Source organism: Artibeus jamaicensis, unplaced genomic scaffold, assembly GCF_021234435.1.
Source record: "Artibeus jamaicensis isolate MK-2021 breed Jamaican fruit bat unplaced genomic scaffold, CSHL_Jam_final contig_2259, whole genome shotgun sequence".
In the NCBI taxonomy this organism is placed as follows: Eukaryota; Metazoa; Chordata; class Mammalia; order Chiroptera; family Phyllostomidae; genus Artibeus; species Artibeus jamaicensis.
In genome coordinates, this window is record NW_026521468.1 from 3,506,075 (window position 1) to 3,528,298 (window position 22,224).

Genomic DNA, 22,224 nt, shown 5'->3' on the forward strand with positions numbered 1-22,224 from the left:
GGGCAGCCCTGTGGTCTGAACGACAGAGACATATTTAGAGAAATGAGCCAACGATCCAGAAAATAAAAGTATTTAAAATAGTTTCTCAGTGTCTGGAGGGAATGCCAAAGGGAAGGGAGGTGAGCAGACTTATATTCTCATCACACAGACAGACGCCTTTCACATCCGCCCCCTGGCTCTCAGCTCCTCACCTCGCACCGGGACAACGGCCGTTCTAAATAGTTACATCCAGCGTCAGGCCAGTCAGGCTGCCTCTGGCCTCTGACCTGTGAAGAGCCCCACAGAACTGGACATCTCCTGTCCACCCTTATTTCTAGGTCTCTTTTTCCTTCTGTTATTTTTTAGTTTAACACATCACTTGTGGGAACATGTGAGATCTTCCTCCCCTGCATATATCACCAGTGTGGTTCAAATGAATACTTATAATAAAAACCCTCAAAATAAAACCCAACAAACAGGTGTTGGGGTGGGTGAGGCAGAAGAGGGTATACAGGGGAAATAGATGGTAATGGGAAAAAAAGAAAAAGAAACAAAAACCCATAACTTTTTCTTAGCTGGCCAGGAAACGATCTTTGTCGCTTCAGCTGAGGCTTCGCCAAGTTCCCCTGGAGATCTGGTCTGCCCCCAGGGTCACATGGGCACAGAGAGAGCAGACACCAAAGAAGCCGTGAGAATCTCTCGCTCCTACGCTAAGCTTTCCAGGGCAGGGAAAGGGCATTAGGCTAGGTTGGGGGTAAAAATCTGGGTCCAAAACCCAATCATTCAATCAAGAAAATTCCCTTTATTGTCCACTTGATTCCTAACTCCCTGCCTCCTTTCTGCTTAGGGTGGAAGGAAAAAAAGTCAGCTTTTTCAGAAGCTTCTCAGCGTTCACCTGAGAATTTTGTCAAGGGTGGGGCTTGGACAGTCCCCAAGTCACCAAGGCCAGACACACGTACTCAACACCCCTTCTTGCTAATGTTCTGCCTCCCGTTCAACAGCAGGACGCTGACTCAGCAAAAGTCAACATGCCCCCGAAATGCTGTTGTGCAGACAAAACAAAAATCGGGCAATTAAAGATATATAATTAAAAGAAACAAACACATTCGGAAAGTAATCGTTCTAAAAACTGGCCATTCAAGGACTTGGATTCTGGTGAACGGACCCGTAACTCCCCCTGGTGGTCACCAGCGGTAACACATGAGCCTGCCACCCCACCCCCACCGAGGTTAATCTGCCTGGTGGCCATCTGCCCCAGGCCAACTCTCCTCTCCAGCAGGTGGAATCTGGACGGGAGAAGCATGTCAGGTTGCTGTCGGGGCCGGATCCCAGGGGAAGAGGTCTACGAGTTCTCGCCCCGAATAACTTTTTGTTGGTTTAGGTCAGCCTTGGTTTGTGCCTGGTAAACTATACTTACCCCTTCCCAGTGTAAAGTGTTAAGGGTGCAACTCAGCAGCATGACATGTGTCCGCAAGGCTGTGCTGCCAGCGCCACCACTGTCTCCACAGCTTTTCCAGCATCCGGAACTGGGACTCTGCCCCCACTGAACAAGAGCATCCCACCCCGGGAACCACCGTCCCACTACCCTGCTCTGTGACTTCTCTAGTTACCTCGTGTGAGTGGAACCACACAGAGTGTGTCCTTCCGCGACTGGCATGCATCTCATTCAGGCTATGTCTTCAAGGTCACTCTGTGGCACGTCATGACGGAAGTTCCTTCCTTCCCGAAGCTGAATAACACTCCCTGGCACGTTGTAGTCACCCGTGCATCCATCCGTGGGAATCTTGGGAACCCCCTTCTGGTTTACATTAGCCCAAGTTAGCAGGTTGTGGTTTCTGCTCCTCGTGCCTAAAGCATTTTAACTTGCAAAGTGACATCAGTCGCTGTGTTGTCCAGGCAGGGGCTCAGGCAGGGAAGGGCCCGAGGCTCTGACCAGCACTTTTCCTGCCCTTATCCCTCCACAGGGGGCCAGAACACACCCTCCTGCTCTCGAAACTGAGGGGTTACAGCTCACATGTCAGGAATGACGAATCGATAACCGATGCAATGTAGTCAGGTCTGGACCTTCGTTCACTTGTGTAGGCCAAAATGAACATGGAGGGCAGACAGGGCTTGGGCCAGAACAAGTTCAACGGGCACACCCAAGGCAGCAGGAAGTACCAAAGTCCTTAGCCAGCACCAAGGTCAAAGACAGGGAACTGTAGAATTCAAAGACCTAAAGGACATAGAACAAAATGCCATCATTTCCTTTTTTTTGATTGTTTGTTTCATTTGTTTCTTTGGTCCATCCGAGGAGTTCAGGGTTAATGTCAGTCTGAAAAACTGAGTCCCACCCCCATTGCAGGACATTATAAGGTTTGCCAGAAAATCCTGATGGTTCAGAACCGGAAGTACTTTTCTTAGGTGCATTCAGCTATTTTTAAAGAGGGCTATTCCTGTCCTTTCAAGGTAGACAGATCCCTGGCTTCAGGGAGAGAGGGAGAGAGGACCTCCTCCTTCTGACACATAGGTGTCTCCCACATTGATCACTCTAAAGTGAAGAAGACCTCAACCACATAACCCCGAACCCAAACAGCACCCATGACCTTCAGCCTGTGGAAAATAGGAAATCACCTGGGGGGAACAGAAAATAAGGGCTAGAATAGTGGGCCTTCCATGCCTTTGTCCGGGAAGGAGGTCGCTCTGACCAGGTGAAGGCCACCCACAGCAACAGGGGGACACTACTGGGAGGGACGGGAAGGAAAGAAAGTGAAGCAGCAGCTCTGGGGAGTGCAAAGGGCATTCTACCTGGCGCCCGGAGGTCTGTCCCCTTTCTGCGCAGCCATCTAAAACACAGTGAGGATTTGGACCAGGCGAGCAGATGTCCTGAGGCTAGCTTTGATAGGATTGTAAGAAATGTTATTTGACCTTCAGAGCAACCTTCTGAGATGGGCCAGATGACCATGCATTTCCCCTGCGAGAAAACACAGGCGTGCGTCTGTGTGTGCACGGGTGTGAGCCGCCATGGCCTGCACTGCAGTACTGGGGGGGGCACAGCTGATGCTATGCTCTAAAAGCGTGGGCTCCAAATTCAGATGTAGGACAGACCTAGGCTGAAATCCCAACTCTCGCTGTGACAGCAAATGTTCTTCTCTTCGCAGCCAGAAAAAGAATCCCTCTTCTGGAGGAAATGGCTTTTGTTAAGAAAAGGTATCAGTCACCCAATTAAGACAGGAAACCACCCCCAGGACAAGGTTACAGACCGGGGCCAGGACTTCAGGGTCAGTGGTGACGGTGCTCTTGAACAGGAGAGACTGTTCGGCCTTTAGGTGCCAGAGGAGGGGCGAGAAAGGAGCTGGGGAACAGCAGGACCTCCCTCCCGCCTGGAGCCCTCCAAGGTACACCCACCGTTCAGCTCCTGGAATACTTAATGTGAGTGGCGTGGGGACAGTGACAAGGGAGGTGATCAGAGCTGTGAGACAGGGCCAGCACCCCCAGAACAAGGAACCTGAGAGTGAGGGGTGTGAGGTTCAGTCCTTGGGGACTCACAGAAGTCAGGCGGGAGCTTTGGGTCCCCCTAGACTGTTGCCTGGGGACCCGAGAAGGCTCCGGAGCTGCTCTCAGGATCCAGGGACATGCCTGTGTGGCCGCTCCCGACAGGGTGGTCTCTTTCTCCCTCCCTCCCCCTCTCTAAAATAAAATTTTTAAATATGAAAAAAGGAAGATCCTTTCCTTCGCACTCACAACTTGGCTGCTTGGTAAAAAGGCCCGCTTTCTTGGCCCTCAGCACACCTTCCTCACCGAGCCAAATCACTTCTGGCTTCTGCTTTGAAGTGAGAGACAAGCAACTCTCCCCTGCACGTAAACACTTAGAGGCTTGTACGGCTATCTATCGGCAAGATTTTAAGATTGTTGGGTCTCAAGGGACAGGGAGGTGCAGGGAGGGGGAGAAGATGGGGGACGACTGGTTCCTGGAGCAGTCAGAACACACACAGCATTTACCAATGAAGGCCACTGTCTTCTGGGTGCAGTTCGCGGTGCGCCCAGAACTATTACAACAGGAACACCAGGGACCGCCGATCACAGATCTCCGTGACAAATACCACGATGATGAGAAGCTTTGAAATACGGCGATTTCAAAGTGCGACACAGAGGCACGGAGCGAGCACGCGTGGCTGGGACAATGGTGCGGGCGGGCTTGCTCACTGCAGAACTGTCACACTTCGGTCTGTAGAAACGAGCCCCCACCTGCAAAGTGCAATAAAGCAAAGTGCGACACGAAGACCTAGGCCTGTTCCGAGAAAACGCTAAGCTTGAGTACAGGTCGCTGCCATTTGTAGAAATAGGGAAGGGAGGGGGGCAGAGCAAGTTAGGGGGCGGAGTCAGGCGTTGCGTCTGACCCGCGTCAATTCTGACTGGCTGGCGAGGCGTCCACGTGGCCATGTTGAGTAGGGAGTTGGCTGGGTGAGGCTGGAACGCAGGGAAAAGTCCACTGTAGGCCAAAAGCCATGGGACCAGACAGGGGAGAAGGCGTAAGGAGCCACGAGCAAGGGGCCCAGGGACATTGAAACATTTAGAGACAGAAGGACACATGAACAGTGGAGGAGTGACTGGTGAGACCACCAGCAAGAAAACCAGGAGAGTGTGGTAGCCTGTGAGCAAGAGAAGAAAATAATTCAAGAAAGAGGAAGTAGTCAAAAGTGATGAGTGTGCCAAGACATAAAGGAAGAATAGAGAAGTGGCCGTTGACTTTGACCCATTAGGTCATCAGGGACTTCGAGGAGACGTCTCGGTGGGCAGCAGTGGTAGACAGACACCCAACCAGGGGGGTAGGAGACAGAACAGGAGCCGCGGACATGGGGACTAAGACTCTACACTGATGACTCTTCTAAAAACTTCTCTTGTGAAGAAAAGCAAAATTTTAGGGCAAGAGCCAGAAGCAGTACAGGTTTCCAGGCAGGATTTTTAAAGATACGAGAATTTAGAACACGCTTGTGTGCTGCTGTGCCAAGTTTTCCACGTCTCGGCTTCCATTTTCTTTGCTGTAAAACGGAGACCAAGGAGGCTGCTGTTGCCGGTTACCAGGAAATGTCACATAGTCCCTCACCCCCACCTTACGCCCGAGGAAAAGGACGCGGGAGCTTCCCACTGGAGTGTTGCACAAGGAAAGGAGCTGGTGGAAAAGGAACTGCATTATAAACAGCAAGATCAAGGATAAAAGCTATAAACCCTGGACAAAATTTAAAAATAATTGAGAGCACGAGAGACTGTACAAAAACAGGTGGGTTTGGGGAGGGGGTGTTGAAAATTGGAACAAGCAAGAGGGAGGGAGGGAGTCGCTCGTTTTTGTGACCTTGGCCTGAGGTCAGCTGCGCTGCTCCTGGGGGTCGGCTACAACTCTGGGCTTTTGGCCAGATGAGCCAGGGGGAGGAGCCTGAGGAAACAGAGGCTACTGGGAAGTGAGATGGGACCCCAGAAAGAAAAAAAGAAATCAGTCAAAGAGAATCCCAGAGTCTTTACATAAACTCAAGCCCACATTTCTAGCCCTGGACCCTGCACCACAGGTACTGGGGGGGGGGGGGGGAAGCCGAGAGCAGCTCGCAGCTGAAACCTAGAGAACCGGACTAAGATCGGAGGCACCACCTGCTGCAGACGTGCCGGTCTCCGGTTTGAATCTCACTCAGCGTGTGACCTGCTGAAAGAAAGACAGCGCCACTCCTCACGGCATCGTGGTCACACCCACAGTCTCCACGATGTTCTCCAGAACGTTCACGGTGTCCAGGAGACAACCCCAAATCACTCTGGGTACGAAAGGCCAGGGAAGCGCGACCCAGTCTCAAGAGAAGAAAGAGTGAATGGTGAATGGACGGCAACTCTAAGGCGAACCTGGTAATGGCATTGTCAGACAAGGATTTTAAAGCCCCCTTACAGCTGGATTTAGTGAGGTAGAGGAAAGCGTGTTCAGAATGAATGCAAAGATGGGAAACCTTGGCAGAGAAGTAGAAAGTATCTTTTTAAAGCAAGTGGAGATGTTAGAGCTAAAATTTCTCTTTCAAAATAGCGTGAAAATAGAAAGGAAACTTTTAAACTCACTCGATGAACCTAATAGGAGATGACAGAGGAAAGAGCAGTGAAGTTGAAGATATTTTGATAAAAACTATACAGTCTGAATAAGAGAAAGGATAAAGATCAGAAAAGAATGAATAGAGCCTCAGGGGTCCGAGGAACCATTTCAAAAGCCCTAACATATAGATGCTTGGAATCCAGAAGAAAAGGAGAAAGAATGGGGTGAAAAAAATATTTAAAGAAATAATGACGGAAAAGTACCCAAGTTTGTTGAAAGGCATGCATTTATAGGGTCAAGGTCAGCAAACCCCACACAGGATGGATTCAAAGAAATTCAAGCTTAGACCTGTCAAAGTCAAACTTCAGAAAATCCTGAAAGTAGGAGAAAAAAAATGACCCCTCCACACAGGAAAAACACCCAATGACTGACAACTTCATATCAGACGCCACGGAGATGACAGTGAAAGAACATATTTAATAAAGTTGTCACCATGGGTGAAGTAAGGTGCGTCGGACCAATCGGAGGCTCCCGCACCGGCATCGAAGCCACAGGAATGGCACTCCCCGAGAAAGATGGTGTTCGTCTCAGGGAAACAGCGAGAGTCAGGAAAGGTTCCGCAGGAGGGTTCTGGTCGGGCCCTCTCCTGTTGTTGCGACCAGATTCCTGCTCTCTCTCTGTCTCCCCCAACATGGCCTCTCCAGCATAGCAGCCCCAGGGTGGCTACATTTCAAAGGCTCCCAGACAAGGTATCTTTAAAAAAGAACAGCAAGAAGCTGCGTAACTGTGTCTGACCCGGCCCCCACTCACCTGGCTCCCACTGTTGAGATGATCCTACAGGTCTGCCCCCGTCCCAAGACAGAGGACAATGTTCTCCACCTCTTCACGGGAGAAACATCGAAGGACTTACAGACACGTTTTTAAGGGGCCACATCTGTAGAGCAGAAAGAATCGTGACAATGTCTGTCTTGGGAGGGTTGATGTGGGGTTTAAACAGGATTGAGTCTACCTGGCACACAGTATATTATCTCAGCTCCCGTCCTGGGTGACCTGGGGCAGTTTGACTGACCTCATTGTGCCCGGCGTCCCTGCCCAGAAAATGGAGCTAGTGATTGTACGCCCACCATGCAGCTGTTGGGCTGCACTGAGCGTAGTCCCTGCCACATGGCCAGTTGAAGCTCAGTGCATTTTGAGTACTGTCTTTGCTAACCGTTGTCTGAGTGTCACTGTTACCACCATCATCAGGAGTCTCCAACAACTTCACCATAAAGAAGAGGGAGGGGAGGGGAGGGGGATGGTGAGAATTACAGACGAGCAGAGAGCTGATGGTTTTTAGCCAATTCTCGGGCAGGAAGGCAAGAGGAAGGTCACAAAACCAGTCCTCCCCGCTGGGTCCTGCCGGACACCCCTGCCCTGCAAGGTGAGACGGAACTCGGGGCCGGCCTTGGGGCTGACAGCAGAGTGCTGCATGGGTGCCAAAGGGCAAGGTCTAGAGATTGACAAGTGTGAGTCTCTGCTCGGGCAGACAGCAAACCAGGGGCCATGCTGAGCTCGGCCCCACAGAACTTCAGGGCAGGAGATACCCAAAGCCAGACAGACCAGCCATACGGGGCACATCTGGGGGACCACTCAGAGTTTGGAAGCTCCAAGCTCCTGAAAAGCAGTGTCAAGAGCAAGGCCAGTTCTTGGATTGTTAGGAAGTTTTGGAAACCACTCAGACGAGGACCTTGTGACTGAAATGAGACTGGAAGCCCAGTCCTGAAAAGTGCAGCCCATACACCTATGGTGGGTGAGCTCTGAATTCAGGGTGGGACAGGATCCAGAACCCCCAGAACACTGGAGAGCAAGGAACAGGAATTCAAAACCAAGGTCACGGTAAGAGCTGGGTCCTTTTAACTGGAACCCACGGCAAGAAGGAGAGCACAGAGAGTGGTCATCCTTGCTAGTGGTGGTTCAGCTGTGCGACTGGGGGCCCAGGGACCACCGACGGGGCACTAAATCCAGGGGCCGGCTTTGAGAAGGACTCTCAGCCCCTGGGTGTCCTCCCAGGCAGCCTCGATTTGCTCACCGAGGAGCACCTGAGCCTGCAGGTGCAAAACAGCAAGTCTAGCTGAGTGGGGGGTGACTGTCACTGCCCCTCATACCAAGCCTCGTATTTAGTTGTGACTTTGAATCTCTGGGGCGGAGGGGGTGTCTATAATGAAAACACACAACAAAAACTTTCACGGCGTCATCTCCAAATTACATCTGCAGATCATTCAGGTGTTGAGAAAGGTTATGACCTTCCTCGTCAAGATGGGACCATTTAAACTCCAGTTGCGTCTGCAGCACATTGTCTGGTGTCTGAGGGACAGATCTTCAGTGCAGATACAACCAGAGCTGACAGTCGGCCAGCTCCCCGGGAGCTGCTGGGGCTTTGGACACACAGATAAGTGAAAACGCAGCCAGCTCCTTCTCCCTGGTGCATTCCATTAAGGCACCGGAAGTCTGCCCCCAGAACTCCCATCAATCCGGTTTCTGGCCAGGCTCGACCTTTCCTGAAGGTGACACAGGGATATGTAAACACCACTTGTCCTAACCGCCAGCACCAGAGTTGTTGCTGGAACAGGAACTTCTTTCATTTAGGAGGATCCCTTGGAAAATCGAGTAAAGAGGGAATGGAAGGCGGGAATTTTAGGACACGGGTTAGAAGGGAGAAAAGAAACAAAAGGGAAAACTAAACTATCCTGCGTACACAGCGGGCAGGAAGCCGAGAAAGAGGAAAGCTGAGAGACAGTGGCAAAATTAGAAAAAAGATCAGGCAACATGGGAGGAAACTGATCAGCAAAAAGAAATCCCGAGTGACGTGGAGACAGGAGGACATCTAGGACCGAAGACCTCTAACACCTCACTCTCAGCGGTTGGCACTGCGGAGGTGCGAGCCAGCCAGCGTCCCCGCTGGCACGCCCCTGTTCCTCGGGCGGCAGCGTTAACATGTGGGAGTCAGGGTAGCAGAGGGAAAGTGCCCTACCCCACGTTCACCCTCACAGTGAACGTGGACAGTCCTGTGTCTGTCCCCACGGCCTTCCCCACACCGATCTGTAGAGGTCAGTCCAGGAGATGGACACACAACCTTCCACGTCTCCACCCAGGGCCAGGCCAAGTTCCTCCCTAAGCGTGCTCTTTACTGGGGTTAGCTAAGCTACAATGACAAAAGACTTGAACAGCCCACAGCTTTGTCCCTTTCTCGCACCTCTGAATAAAGGGAGCCCCGGCATTTTTAGGGGAAGAAAATGGGCAACAATCCACAAGGAGCAGAGGTGAGAAGTGCAGTGGAAGAAACTCCGATGCCATTGTTCGAGCCTCTGGATCAAACCAGACCTGAAACCTGGAACTTCCTACACTTTCCGGTTACAGGAGTCATTAAGTTTCCTTTCTGATTAAGCTTATTTAAATTGGATTTCTGCCACTTGCAACCAAAAGTCAATAAGCCCTCCCGAGATGCCCAGGTGGAAGTAGCAGGATCCCCATGAGAGAGGAGGCTGAGTGTCACAGTCCTGACCAGCAGCCCAGTGAATGGTGGCCCTTTGCTTCGCCAAAAGGACAGAGATGCAGCTGCACTTGGAGATGACACGAGAGCAGATATGGAACAAGCCGCTTTCCCTGCGGCTTCCCTGTGGCTCTGGTCTGACTGAGCTCCCTTGATTCAATGCTGAGATTGAATAACAATGAGACCTCTAGCTGCCCCACTCCTGAGCTGAAGCAGCCAGCTGCGGCTGCAGGCCACAGGGCTGGCAGGGCGGCCACAGGGCTGGCAGGGTGGCCACAGGGCTGGCAGGGTGCCCACTGGCTTCCCTTCTTGCCTTATTGCCAGCGGGGTGGGGAAGAGGGCAAGAGGGAGTGGAGACCTTTTCCTCTCCAGCCAAGTTCCACAATCCTACTAGCAATCATTGGTGAGCAAATCACTCAGCCTCTCCCGACATCCAAAGTGGGTGGGGGTGGGCAGCAGTGGCATACTCTGAGACTGTCTGCACGGTCCCCCAGAGGTCCCCAGCAGGAGGGCCCCACGGCCATGGCGAGCTGCCCACTGAGAGCCCTGCAGTGGCTCCCTTCCCTTTTAGGTTTCACTTCTCCGTTTCCCCAGAACTCCCGGGGATGGCCCCCCAACACACTACTCACACCGAAATCTTTACCTCACAGTGTGCGTCTGGGGGACCCAGTCTAAGAAAGGTGTGAGAGAAAGGAAAGTCAAGAATGACGCCCAGGTGGCGGGCCTTCGTCACTGCAGCTGAGGTGGCTGCACGTGCCATGTGCCAAGCATTCTGCTGGGCCTGTGACAGAACGGGCCAGTTCATTATCACGGCCACGGTATGTAGTGTATAGTGTCATCCCCCCTGTCCCCAGCAAGAAAGAAGGCCCAAAAAAGTGAGGCCATTTTTTGCTCAGGTTCAGATAGCTAGTGAGTGGGGGGCTGACTCACCACAGGAAGCGTGGGAGGCAGAGGCCACACTGCTTTGGCCTGGCTGCCCCCATGGGGCGGGGCCAGCCCCCACGGGGCGGGGCCAGCCCACGGGCCCGCCCCTCGTTCCCACTTCCTCAGAGTAGAGATGCCAAATGGTGATCAGTCACCATTTCACTGATGGAGAAAGTGGGGGGGAGGGGAGGGGGGGGACAGAAAAAGGAGCCAAAGAGGAGGGAATAATCAGAATAATCACAGCCATTCCGCACTGAGTGTGTGTGATGCACCAGACACTGTCCAGTTCTTCACGTCATCTCACCTCATTTCCCCAACCAGCCTTGAGGGAGGGACTGTCCGACCTGACCCCCACTGAACAGAGGTGGGAGGACAAATGACCACAGATCAGTGGGGAAGAAGTCCCTCCAACCTGATGCCCCACCAGGCTGGCCCCAGCCCCCCCTTGACTGTTGGTCAGACTCAGCTTCCAGGTTTTCCATTTCCCTTCCTTTTTCTTTCTCTTTCCTTCTCTCTCTCCCCACCCCCTTCTCCCTCTCTCCCTCCCTATCCCTCTAACAAAACACTTCACATCCTGCCTTCTGAGCATCTCCAGCCTGGTCTCTGGTGGGGAATGAAGCCTCCTTAAGAGGGTGGAAGCCAGCAGGGGACAGCTGTCAGAGCTAAAGGGGTCCTGGCTGTCACGGTCCCCTCGGGTCCTCGGCAGCACTAACAAAGGCTTTGAAGAGGGAGCTGCCTCGGCCCGAGTGCAGGGAGCGCCGTGGGTAGAACACAGCCCATCCGCAGTGTGTGAGGGCGGTTTTGAGACCGCGGGATGGGTGTGGATGCGTGTACATGCAACACAGGGCGGGGGTGGTTCTTCACCAGGAATCGTGTGTGTCAAAAACGCACAAGTTACCACTAAAGTAAACAAAACAAAGTTGTTCCCTTTGTGTTCAGTGACTGATCTCACACTGGAAAGCCTCCCACTCGTGGTGGTGGGGTGCTTAGTGGGGGGAAACACTGGGACACCTCCCCTCTGGAATAAAGCAGTGGCACTTCAGGTGACCTTCACTGCCATTGTGAAGTTCAGACACCCCACTGGGGCGGTTTCTTACCTCCCAAGAAGGCTTCAGGATGCAGGGGTCCCTTAAGCAGCCTTGTGGCTCTGGCCGGGGATGAGGGACATGATCCTCAGCCCACTGGCTTCAGCTGGTTTGCATCAAGGAGTGGCTCATCTCGCCCTGCCTGTGACACGCCAGCTGCCACCATGCCACTGCTGGCAGCATTCACGGCGTGTTTTCCGGCGGTGGTCAGGGCCCGCGGTCTCTCCCGTGCTGCCTCTGCCCCACCCAGTTCTCGGGGACCTGGTTCTCAGCACCCCCTCCATCGTTTTTAAGCCACTCGCTGGGCATCCTCTGACATGGGGTGGTCCAGAGCCTCACCAGAATATCCAAAACATCCACCCGTGCCCCCCTCTCAGATACTGCAGCGGCCGAGACTTCCACCCCAGGCACACCCCCACCAAGAACTGAAGGTTCGTGTGTGGCCTGGCACCTGTCCCTCCGGTGTCCAGCTCCCATGAACTCTCCACTTCTGCACACGCTGCGTCACCCCACGTGGGTCAGGTCCCGCCTTGCTTCTTCCCCCAAACCAGCACTGATGCCAGCTCTTCAGAGTCAGCAGGTGTTTACTGGAAATTTGGGCACACGGCAGGTTCTGAATGGAGCACAGAATAATTCAGAGGAGAACTGCAAAGTGGATATTAGCCTCAAAGAGCCACTGGCCAGTCCATGACAGAAGAAATCCATCTCCCCCCAGCCCGACTTCCTTCCCAAGAACTGGGAGCGCTGCGCGTCCCTCCCTCCTCTCCCTCGCAGCCCCTCCCCACCTCGCACCCAGGTGTAAACCGGCCCAATCCCTTTCCTCTCTCTGCCCGGTTTAGCCCTGTCTGGGCGATACAGGTAGGTGTGGGGTGAGGCAGGGTGTCCTCGCTTTTATAGCCAAGCGTTTTCATGGAGCACTTTTCCCCCAAGCCAAAGAGAAACCGTTCCCTCCCTAAGATTTTCACCCTCATTTTAGACCAGCCAGCTCCACGTTGGCCAAGCTCTGCTAAGACACTTTCGTTGTGACTCACACATTTCCTCGAATCCTCCTGGTGAACAGCGATGGTATGATTCACCCCGAGAGACCAATAAGGAAGCCGAGGCTCGGCAAAGTCACACACACAGTGCAATCAGTGGGCAAAACAAGGCCAGGCGAGAACTCACATCCAGGTCTGCCTAACACCTGTGCCCCACCCCGCCACTGCCCACCCTGGGAGAAGCAGCTGGGGCTGTGCGGCTGGCCGGGGCACATCTGGTTTTGGAAGAATCCCCCGTGGCAGGGAAGGCAGTGTGCTGCAGGGCCATCCGTGGGGTGGGGACATAAGAACCCCTGGTTCCCCGTGGGGGGGGGGGGGTGCTGCTCCCAAGGCCCCAGCTGAGCCAAGGCCCCAGCCTCGCGGAGCTGCCCCCAGAACACCTGCTCCTTCCCAAGTCAGCCTCCTCCTGAGGGTGCCACCAAGGACACCAGTGCTGAGTCCTGGCCTGCAAATTGTCACCTTGGGGCAGGCAGCAGTGTCTTCAGATCTCACAGCTGCAGAGGGGGAGCTGCAAACCCGGGGCTTTGCCAGGCCATCTAAACCACACACACCCCTGGAGGGGTGCCCTTTTCACCTGTACTGGCTGAGGCCCGGGGACAGGCTGGAGGTAGTCTGCTGCCCTGGGCCGGGTCCCAGCCACTGCTGTTCTTCCTGCCCTCAAGGTCAAGGGCCCCACAGAGTAGACTGGCTCCTGGGGCCATGTGCGCATGTGCCCGGCATCGCAGGCAATGACCTCCCCTCCCCTCCCTGGTGACCTCAGTGTGGCGGCAGTCAGCCCACTTCAGAGACGAGGAAACCGTCCAGGGAGACCATGGCCGTTGTGTGAGCTTTTGCAGCTTCAACAGGAGAAACAGACACTTGACCAAACTTCGTGCACATCCAAAGCTGGGCCTGTTCCACTACCCAACACCAAAGGAGGCAGGATGTCCTCCTCCTTCCCCAGGGATTGAACGTCACTCTTCTTCTGTGCCCCTGGGGGGAGAGGGGAGGAGGGCGGGGGAATGTAAGGCTGTGAGCTTGGTGTCAGGGTGTGACACCTTTTTTGAAAGATTTTATTTATTTACTTATTTTTAGAGAGAGAAGAAGGGATGGAGAAAGAGAGGGAGAGAAACATCAATGTGTGGTTGCCTCTTGCACACCCTCATCTGAGGATCTGGCCTGCGAACCAGGCATGTGCCTTGACTGGAATGGAACCAGCCACCTTTTGGTTTGCAGGCTGGCGCTCAATCCACCGGATCACACAAGCCAGGGCCAAAGTGTGATTCTAAAGGCCCACTTCCCTGATGGGATGAGGGGTGGGGTGAAGGGGCTGGAGCAAGAATGAGCCACTGGGGTAGCGACCCCACCCCAGAGAACCCTGCTGGGGATGAGTCTCTGAGGCTGGGACAGAAACTGCAGGCAGATTTTCCCCCAGACACGTGGGCACATCCTGCCAGGTGACTTCCTATCAGCACATGATCCAACATGCACACAATAGGAGATTCTGCAGATTCAAAACGATGGGCAATGAAAAGGAGCGTCCCCTCCTACCCGGGACCCAGGTCCCCCCCCCCCCCCCCCCCCGTTATCCTCTCTGATGAGAAGAGAAAGTGACCGTTGCCAGTCTCTCACCAGCCTCCAAATGAAGCTACGGCCAAGCCTAGATGAGTCTGCGTTTTCTTGCCACCCATGCAGCATGGTACACCCCTTGGCCCTCTTCACTTCCTGTATCTCAGAGATCATTCCATCTCTGCACGTAGGGAGCTCCTCAGTCTCTTTAGTAGAGACTGACATTCCATTACATGGCAGTGCCAGGATTATTCAATGGGGCCCTTGCTGATGGACAGTTAGGCTGTCTCCAGTCTCCATTATTACGCATTATAATATCTTGTATGTATCACGTTGTACATGTGTGAGTGTGGGTATAACAGAAATCCCTAGAAGCAGGATTTCTAGTGCATTTGCATTTCACGGGTTTCCCCAAACTGCCCCCTACAAAGCGGTGCGGACAATGAAAGGCAGCCAGGGATTGCTTTTCATACAAAGGTGAGACCATTAGCTGGAAAAGACCAGCTGGCAGGCAGGCGGGCCCATGCCCGGCCCAGACGTCCGCCCTAGGACAAGTGACAAAGATGAGCCAACCGCAGCGGCAGGCCGCTTCCTGCAGGCAAGACACCCAATTCACAGATGAGAAAACAGGCTCAGAGAGCTGCAGTGCCTCCCCCAGGGGCACAGCTGGGAACCCTGTTGAGCCAACCCTCCAGGGCTCATCCCTTGAGACAGCGTAAGCTTTGCCCCCTGACCTCAGCTGTGGTCAGCTGTGTGGACCTGGCCACAACTTGGAGACCCCACCCCCTTCCTACTGCAACCTGAACATAGCTGGGACTCCCACGTGGTTGAAGGCTTCCCCTTGTCACTTCAGTCCCCCACACGGGAAACCAGGACCTGTGTCCACACAGACACACTCACCCAGCTACTCTTTCCAGCCCAGTGAGGACCCACGGGGACTTGACCGTCCCCTTCCCAGAGGTGGGTGGCAGTGAGTACCCTGGACATTCATCCTCCAGCCCAAGGAACCGAGAAGTTCAGCAGGTTGTCTCCATGGTAACCAGTGGGCAGGGAGGGTGTGAAGAAGTGGGAGTAGCACACGAGCCACAGATCTTGTCGCCGGCCACACTGGAAACAGAAGCAGGGACAGTGGAAACAGGCCTCTCTCTCCGTGCGTGGAACGTGCCCTCGCCTCCACCGACTCGTTCCGCCCCCGCGGCAGTTCTCCGAGTTAAATAAGGCAGGGGTCCCCCACGCATTCTCCTCACTGGATAGACGAGAAAAAGAGGGGTAACCGTGCCCCTGCTCGAGAACAGAGACTAGAGGCAGCCCTGGGGTGTCTGGGGCCTAACCCCGACCACCTCCTGTTCTGTGCCCACGATTCGCGGGTTCCTGGCCGGGAGAGGTGCCCACAAACCCATCTCCTACCTGCCTACATTGACACGAGTCCCCGTGTCCCTGGCAGTGCTGTTTGGGACCTTCCAGTATGTGCATATCACGAATTCCTTTCCCTGGCTCCTGGTCCTTGTCCTAGCTCCAGAGACGCGTCACTGGAGGAGATTGAAGGGCCCAGAGTGGCCTCTGGGACGTGGCGGGTGCTTGATGAAGGCACGTCGCTCGGCTGGCTGAGAGGACGGCGGGAAGGGTGGGTGGGCGGGTGGCGTAGTGGTTTAATTTGTTTCTTTGCTTGTGTTTTTTTTTTTTGCTGCACAGCATCCATTCCCCCTTCAAACATCACCTGGACGAGTACCCTCTGCGGGGTCACTTCCTCCCAGGGCACACCCTCAGCGAGCTCCCGCTGGTCCCAAGTTCTCATCTGCCCCTCCTCCCCGTCAGCCTCTCCGGTGCTCAGCCCATTCCGTGAGCTGCTCACATGCCCCCAGAACATGCCTTCCTGCTTCTGCTAGCCAGAATTGTCCCCTGTGCGTACGAGCAGAGAATTTTAAGTGGCACAGATGTCGAGATGAATGGGTAGATCAGTGGAAAGATGGGTGGAGGAAAATGGGAGGAGTGAAGGGGGGAGGGGGGAGTGAGAGGGCCAAGGGGGGGCGGGGGGGGGCAAATGGACGAATGCAGTACTGCTCCTGAAGGGCTTCGGGGGCTCGGGGCTCAGGGGAGCCCCAGGCCTTGGTACCCCCCAGCCTTGCCTGAGGGAGGAGTGATATGAGCCAATTCTAGGGGCGGAGGACACCTATGGCCCAAACCTCCCTCAGTACACCAGACATCCTTCCGTTTTGCAGCTTTTAACTGAGAAAGCCTTCAAAAATAATGTCAAAACTCCATTTCCTGGAAGAGGAAACTGAGGCCCACAAAGGGCAGGAGGTTTGGAGCCGCGGTGGCACCCAGGGCCCCCAATGCCCAGTCCACTGCTCTCACTGCCCACAGCTGCCTCTGTGAGAAATGACTAAGGCACAGAATTTCCAAATCCCATCCTGAGGAAATTCCCCCAAGTGACTTCCTCGCCTAGGGAGGAAGTCCTCAAAGATACCAGTGCCTCGGGGGCATGTGGGGGCGGTGGCTAATGTCCCTGCTGCAGTGGCCTGAATGCCCTGTAGGCCTAAGTGCTGCAGGGGACAGGTGGGGGGCGGGCGCGTGGGGGGAACAGCACAGGAGAAGCAAGAGGCTGGGACCGCCCACCCCTGAGAACAGATGCTGCGGGCAGGGGGCCAAGGGGCTTTCTGGGACCAGTTCAGAAAAAGTCCAGAATCCAGAGCACAACCACGAGAATCCTGTAAGATTCCAAAACTTGTTACTTCCTCTGTAAGCCTGTCTGCAACCCCCCTTTTTTTAAGTTTTATTTCTAGATTTTAGAGAGAGAGGAAGGGAAAGAGAGAGAAAGAGAAACACCAGCTTGTTGTTCCACTTACTTACACATTCACTGGTCGCTTTGTGTACGTGGCCTGACCGAGGAGGGAGCCCACAACCTTGCGGTGAGGGGTCAGGACGACACTCTAACCAACTGGGCTCCCCGACCAGGGCGGTCGGGGAGACTCTTTGAAAAAGGGTCAGTGTGCGGGGCCTGCGGGACAGCCAGCAGGGAGAAAGAGGGGGCCGCGTCTCGCTCCACAACCAGACCCAGAGACAGAGAAACGCAGGAGGACGGGGCGTGGGGGCCACATCTCGGGAGCCTGCAGCACAGAGGGCAGGGGAGCTCAGGATGGGCCTGAGTCACCGCCGCTTCCTAAGCGCTTTCTTCCTAGTGAGGAAAGTAATGCCCAGGGTCCAACGCGGTGCCTAAGGGAGAACGGAAAATCACTGTCAGCTTCCCCCTCGCCCGTCCCTGTCCTCACACTGAGCCCGGATGACACCCCCACTGGACGGGGGCAGATGCGGAGGCAGAAACGCCGCAGCCTGGACATCTGGGGAAGGGAAGGGAGGGAACTGTTTCCCCAGCATCTCCTTGTGCCAGGAGGGGCGGTTTATGGATGGCCTCATTGAATCCCACGAGGTGTCCGAGGAGCCAAGTATTCTCGGCCCCATTTCCGGAAAGGACACCAAGGTGCAGAGTAGCTAATAATAACTGGTCCAGAGGCACAGAGTCGGTGATGATCTGGTTTCACCCCCAGGTCTGTCCCTCTTCACCAGGCTTTCTCCCAGGGGCTGGGGACAGCGGAAGGGAGGGGTTGGTGTGCTCTGGGGGTACACGCAGAGGAACACAAAATCAAAAGTCGGACTCCAAGGTGTCGGGAGGAAGGCGTAGGACCTGAAATCGTCTGTCACCCAGCAATTTTAAAAGAAGGGATGCTCCCCCCTGGGTCTCGCTCCCAGGCCTGCCCCACCTCCCAAGGCACCGTGTGGTGGGCCCCTGCAGCAACCGAGTGAGCACATCAACCAACAAGCCACCTGTGGCCTCCAGCGACAGAAAACAGGCGGATGTGCCTGGCCACTGTCCCATGTGGTGAAGGCGAGAAGCCTGGGGCGGGGGTGCTAAGCAGCAATGCTCTGGCCTGGCTGTGGCTGGAAGGAGGGAGACTATCGGTGTGGTTAGTGTCTGACCTGGTGAGATGCACGTGAACCGATGGGGAGCGGAAAGAGCAGCCTGAGCGGGACCCAGAGGCAAGGCAGGATGTGGCGGAGCCCTGGACAGGGATTCGCATGCTGCCTGCACCCGGCCCGGCCCCTGGAGCCTGCTGGGGGGCCCAGCGGGCACCTCTGCATGGCCGCCTCCTTCATTCAGATCCTCCGGCCACTACCAGAGCCGCTACCCAGGCAGGGTCCCTGAGGAACGAGGAAGGGTGAGACAGCAGACCGCTGACTCAAACGGGAAACTCTTACACTTATTAACAAGGGGGAAAGTGAGGCTCACAGGAAGAAAAATGCACTCACCTCAGGTTTCTCTCTTGCGACCCTGACTGGGATTCCTGTAGGATGGAGGGACTTTCCCTGCTTCAGGCAGTTTTTTTTTTTTACAAGCAGCCAAAAATCTAAATAAGTTTCCCATGCAGTTGCAAAGGAAACTCCAAGTCTGAGAAAAGCTTTGGAATCCAATTGGAATGAGGTTTCACTTTCTTTTTTTTTTTTTTTTTTTTTTTTCCCGCTTTGGTTTCCTAACACCACAGTATTCGGCTGAACAGGCAGCCGCTTAGCTCAGAAACATGAGCAAAGGAGGTAAGAGGGAGCCTGGGCCAGGAGGGCACGGGAGGGGCCGCCCTCAGCTGGAGGGGGGTGTGTCTAGCTTTAGTGCTGAATACCTAGGAAAGGGGGTGCGGGGGTAAGGAGGTGGGTGAGAACCGCCTCCGAACCCCAGAAGCCCATCGGCCGAGCCTACAGGGCCTACGAGCCCCTCACATGCAAAATTACATGGTGTGTCGGTGGTGGGGTCTCTTCATGTCTGTGGAAAGTGCTCCCAGCCTCCATCAGATTCTTAAAGGGCCCCCAAAGCAAGCTGGAAGCGATCTCTCACTTTCCAGATGAAGAAACTTAGTGGTGTGAATAAGAAACCAGTGAGGAAAACCTTCAGAACCAGAAGTGGCGAGTGGGTCTCTTCCCTGCCGCAACCGGCACAGAAGCACCAGCGGCCGAAACGAATCCGGTCCCCTTGTGCCTTCTGACCTGAGCAAGAGCCGTAAAAGGCATGTCGGGGCACCCGCCCACATTCACAGGAAGATCACCTCTTCTCTTTCCAAAGAGCTGCGACAGGAGCACAGGGTCCCATCCGTGCCCGTCAGAAAGGACGATGGTGTCCAGAAGTTCAGGTTGTGCGAGGACGTCACCAAGGGCAGCAAACTGGCAGGTTCCCAGGGCCAGGTTCCTCCTGGGCCAGGTTCCCAGGAGGAAATGTGCCATCCGCCCTGAACGAGTGTGAGGGGGGAAGCTAATGGGACAACCGGCCCTGTGGGCTCCCACCCCAGCAGGGCAGGCACCACTAAAGCTGGACAAAGGCCACAGAAAGATCCTTGAGCATAAAGCCACATCTCACCCAGCAGGGAAGGAAAAGGGCAAATGCCAGGCAGGAACCATCAAGAAGGTGTGAGAATGAAGTAGTCTTACACACAACTTTCGTTAAAAACTGAAGATTAAAGAAGGGAAGAGAAGAAGTGAATGAGCAGTGCAGACCAGGCCCCCGGGCCGGACGGGAAGGGCGGAGGCAGCTGCGTCACCTTTTGGCCTCCCAAGTTGGCCCAGTCCTTGCCTCCAGGGACCCTCTTGGCCGCCACTAGTGCAGGGAGCCAGGCAGGCCCTAGTTCCCAGGAACATAACAGGCAGAGCAAATCGTAACGACAGTTCCACCCGCCGAACGTACCACACTGGCTAATTTACACAGGCTCTCTGCTTTCCTCATGGAGTCTGGGCATTAGAGCCAGAGAACCCTGCACAGGAGAGAGTGAGTGGCAGAAAGGGAAAGACAGTTATGTTCTTCTCCCTCCTCTGCCTGCTGCCTCCTCCACGACCCACTGGAGCCACCTAAAGGGAAGATGCCTGATGTATGTACTCATTGTCTATTCCTGCTTAGCAACCTCACCACCCTGCCCCCCTCCCACTCCTACTACCACTCACACACACAGGACAGAAAGGTTCACAGGGACTTAAAGATAAGGATCACACCCTGACTGGTGTGGCTCAGTTGGTTGGGCATTGCCCTGCAAAGGGAAAGATCACCAGTTCGATTCCAGGTCAAGGCAAATGCCTGGGTTTCGGATCCGGTCCACGGTTAGGGGCGGACAGAAGGCACCCGATTGGTGTGTCTCTCTCACACTGATGTTCTCTCCCTCTTTCTCCCTCCCTCCCCTACACATAAATGAATAAAATCTTTTTTTTTTTAAAGTCAATAATAAGAATCATGTTGGTCCAGCTGTGGGAGGGTTCCTTCACTTCTCTCCTCAGCTGGTGTCCCCACTCACATATTTGGTAACCAGGAAAAAAGCAACTTCGCTTTCTTCCTAACAGAGAGAAACTAAGATCCAAGACAGGAGACAGGAATGGGCACACGTGGAAAATCTGAACAAACCTTAGCAAAAATTTTCAGGATTTCTCTAGAAACAGTGCAGTGTGGTAGAAAGGCCGCGAACCCAGAGTCGGGTTCAAGGTTGAGTTCTTTGGGCCATGAGGCCTTCAGCAAGTCACTTAACCTCTCTAAGCTTCAACGGACCCATTTGCTTAAAAATCAGTCAAGGTCACTTAAAAATAAATGAGAGGTCACTAAGCCCAATTAAGTGGGGCCTTGTCTACACAGCTGAAGAGCCTAAAGGACAGCATATCCTTAAAGGGACTTCTCCTCACTGCCATTGTCTTACTCTCAACAGTAACGTGATCATAACAGCTAATGTTATTAAGTAGTTAACGTGCATCGGGCGTTGCACGCAGAGCTTACGAGCACAGTTATTGGGACTTAGTTGTCTCAACAGCTGTGGGAGGTTGTCATTATTATCCCTGGTTTACAGATGAGGAAACTGAGGCCCGGGAGATTCAGTGCCCTGCCTGAGGCCACAAGGCCCATACATGGGAGAAACATCCAAGCTCCTGCCCTGACCCAGCAGGCCCCGCGGCCTCCCCCCGCATTTGGGAGCGCAGGGGACCGTGTGAAGGGTGCTATTAAAATAGGCAGAACATGCTTCTGTGGATGGATGAATGTCTCTGACCTGTTTGCAATTTATTTCTTTCAGTGAGATGGCCATGCCTTCCGAAATTGTTTTTATGCAGCTGATGATGAGGGGGAAGGGATGAGAGGGTTCTCGAGACAAGCTGAGAACAGCAGCACCTGGCAGCCAGAAGGACGTCGCCAGTGTAGACGCCAGCCAGAGCTCGTGCCTAGTCATCAGAAGCACCCGAGGAGCTGTGTGACCTTGAGGGCCTTGTCGACCACTTCTGAGGCTTGGTTTCCGCTTCTGCAAAAAGAGATTAGTCCCCGCCCTGCCTCAAAGTCACTGTGAGAAACAAAGAACCCAAGGTCTTCTTCCCTTCCTGGGTGACTCAGTCGCCCTCAGCCACCACTACCTGTGTGACAGTGGCTAGCAAGAAAACATTCTTGGTGTAAGATTACATTCTCTGCCACGTTAAAAAAAAAAAAATCTGGTTGCTTTTTGTCCCTGGCAACAGACACTTCTCGCTTAGATAATTCAGAAGTCAACTTCAGGCCAGGCCAGGCCAAACTTCTGAATTATCCAAACAGGAATTGGTGAGGGTTTATTGTTTCCAGCTCTTTGGAATGGGTGAGGACCCTGCTCTAATTAAGACCGCCACCTGGGTTCCGCTCACCGGTGCCCCCAGCCGCGAGCCTCTTAATGGTGAGCCGCACTTGGCGTGGAGTGCCGCAGCGACAGCTAGGACTCCCGGCTCGGACCCCCTCAGGCGTTCGCTGCGCGTTCGGGTCACTTCCACCCTCGGGGCCTCGCTTTCCTTGTCTGCAACCACAGAACATGGGAAAATGGCCCCTGAGTCCCTTTGCAGCTTCCACAGTCTTCAGCTTCTTGTGTCTTAGAAATGGGGTGGGATCCCAGCATTCACTGGTCCTCAACTGTAAAATGAGAAAATGGAAACAAATAACATGAAATAAATAAAATAAAATAGCCCTGGCTGATGTAGCTCAGTAAATTGAGTGCAGGCCTGTGAACCAAAGAGTCAACAGTTCGATTCCCAGTCAAGGCACATGCCTGGGTTGCA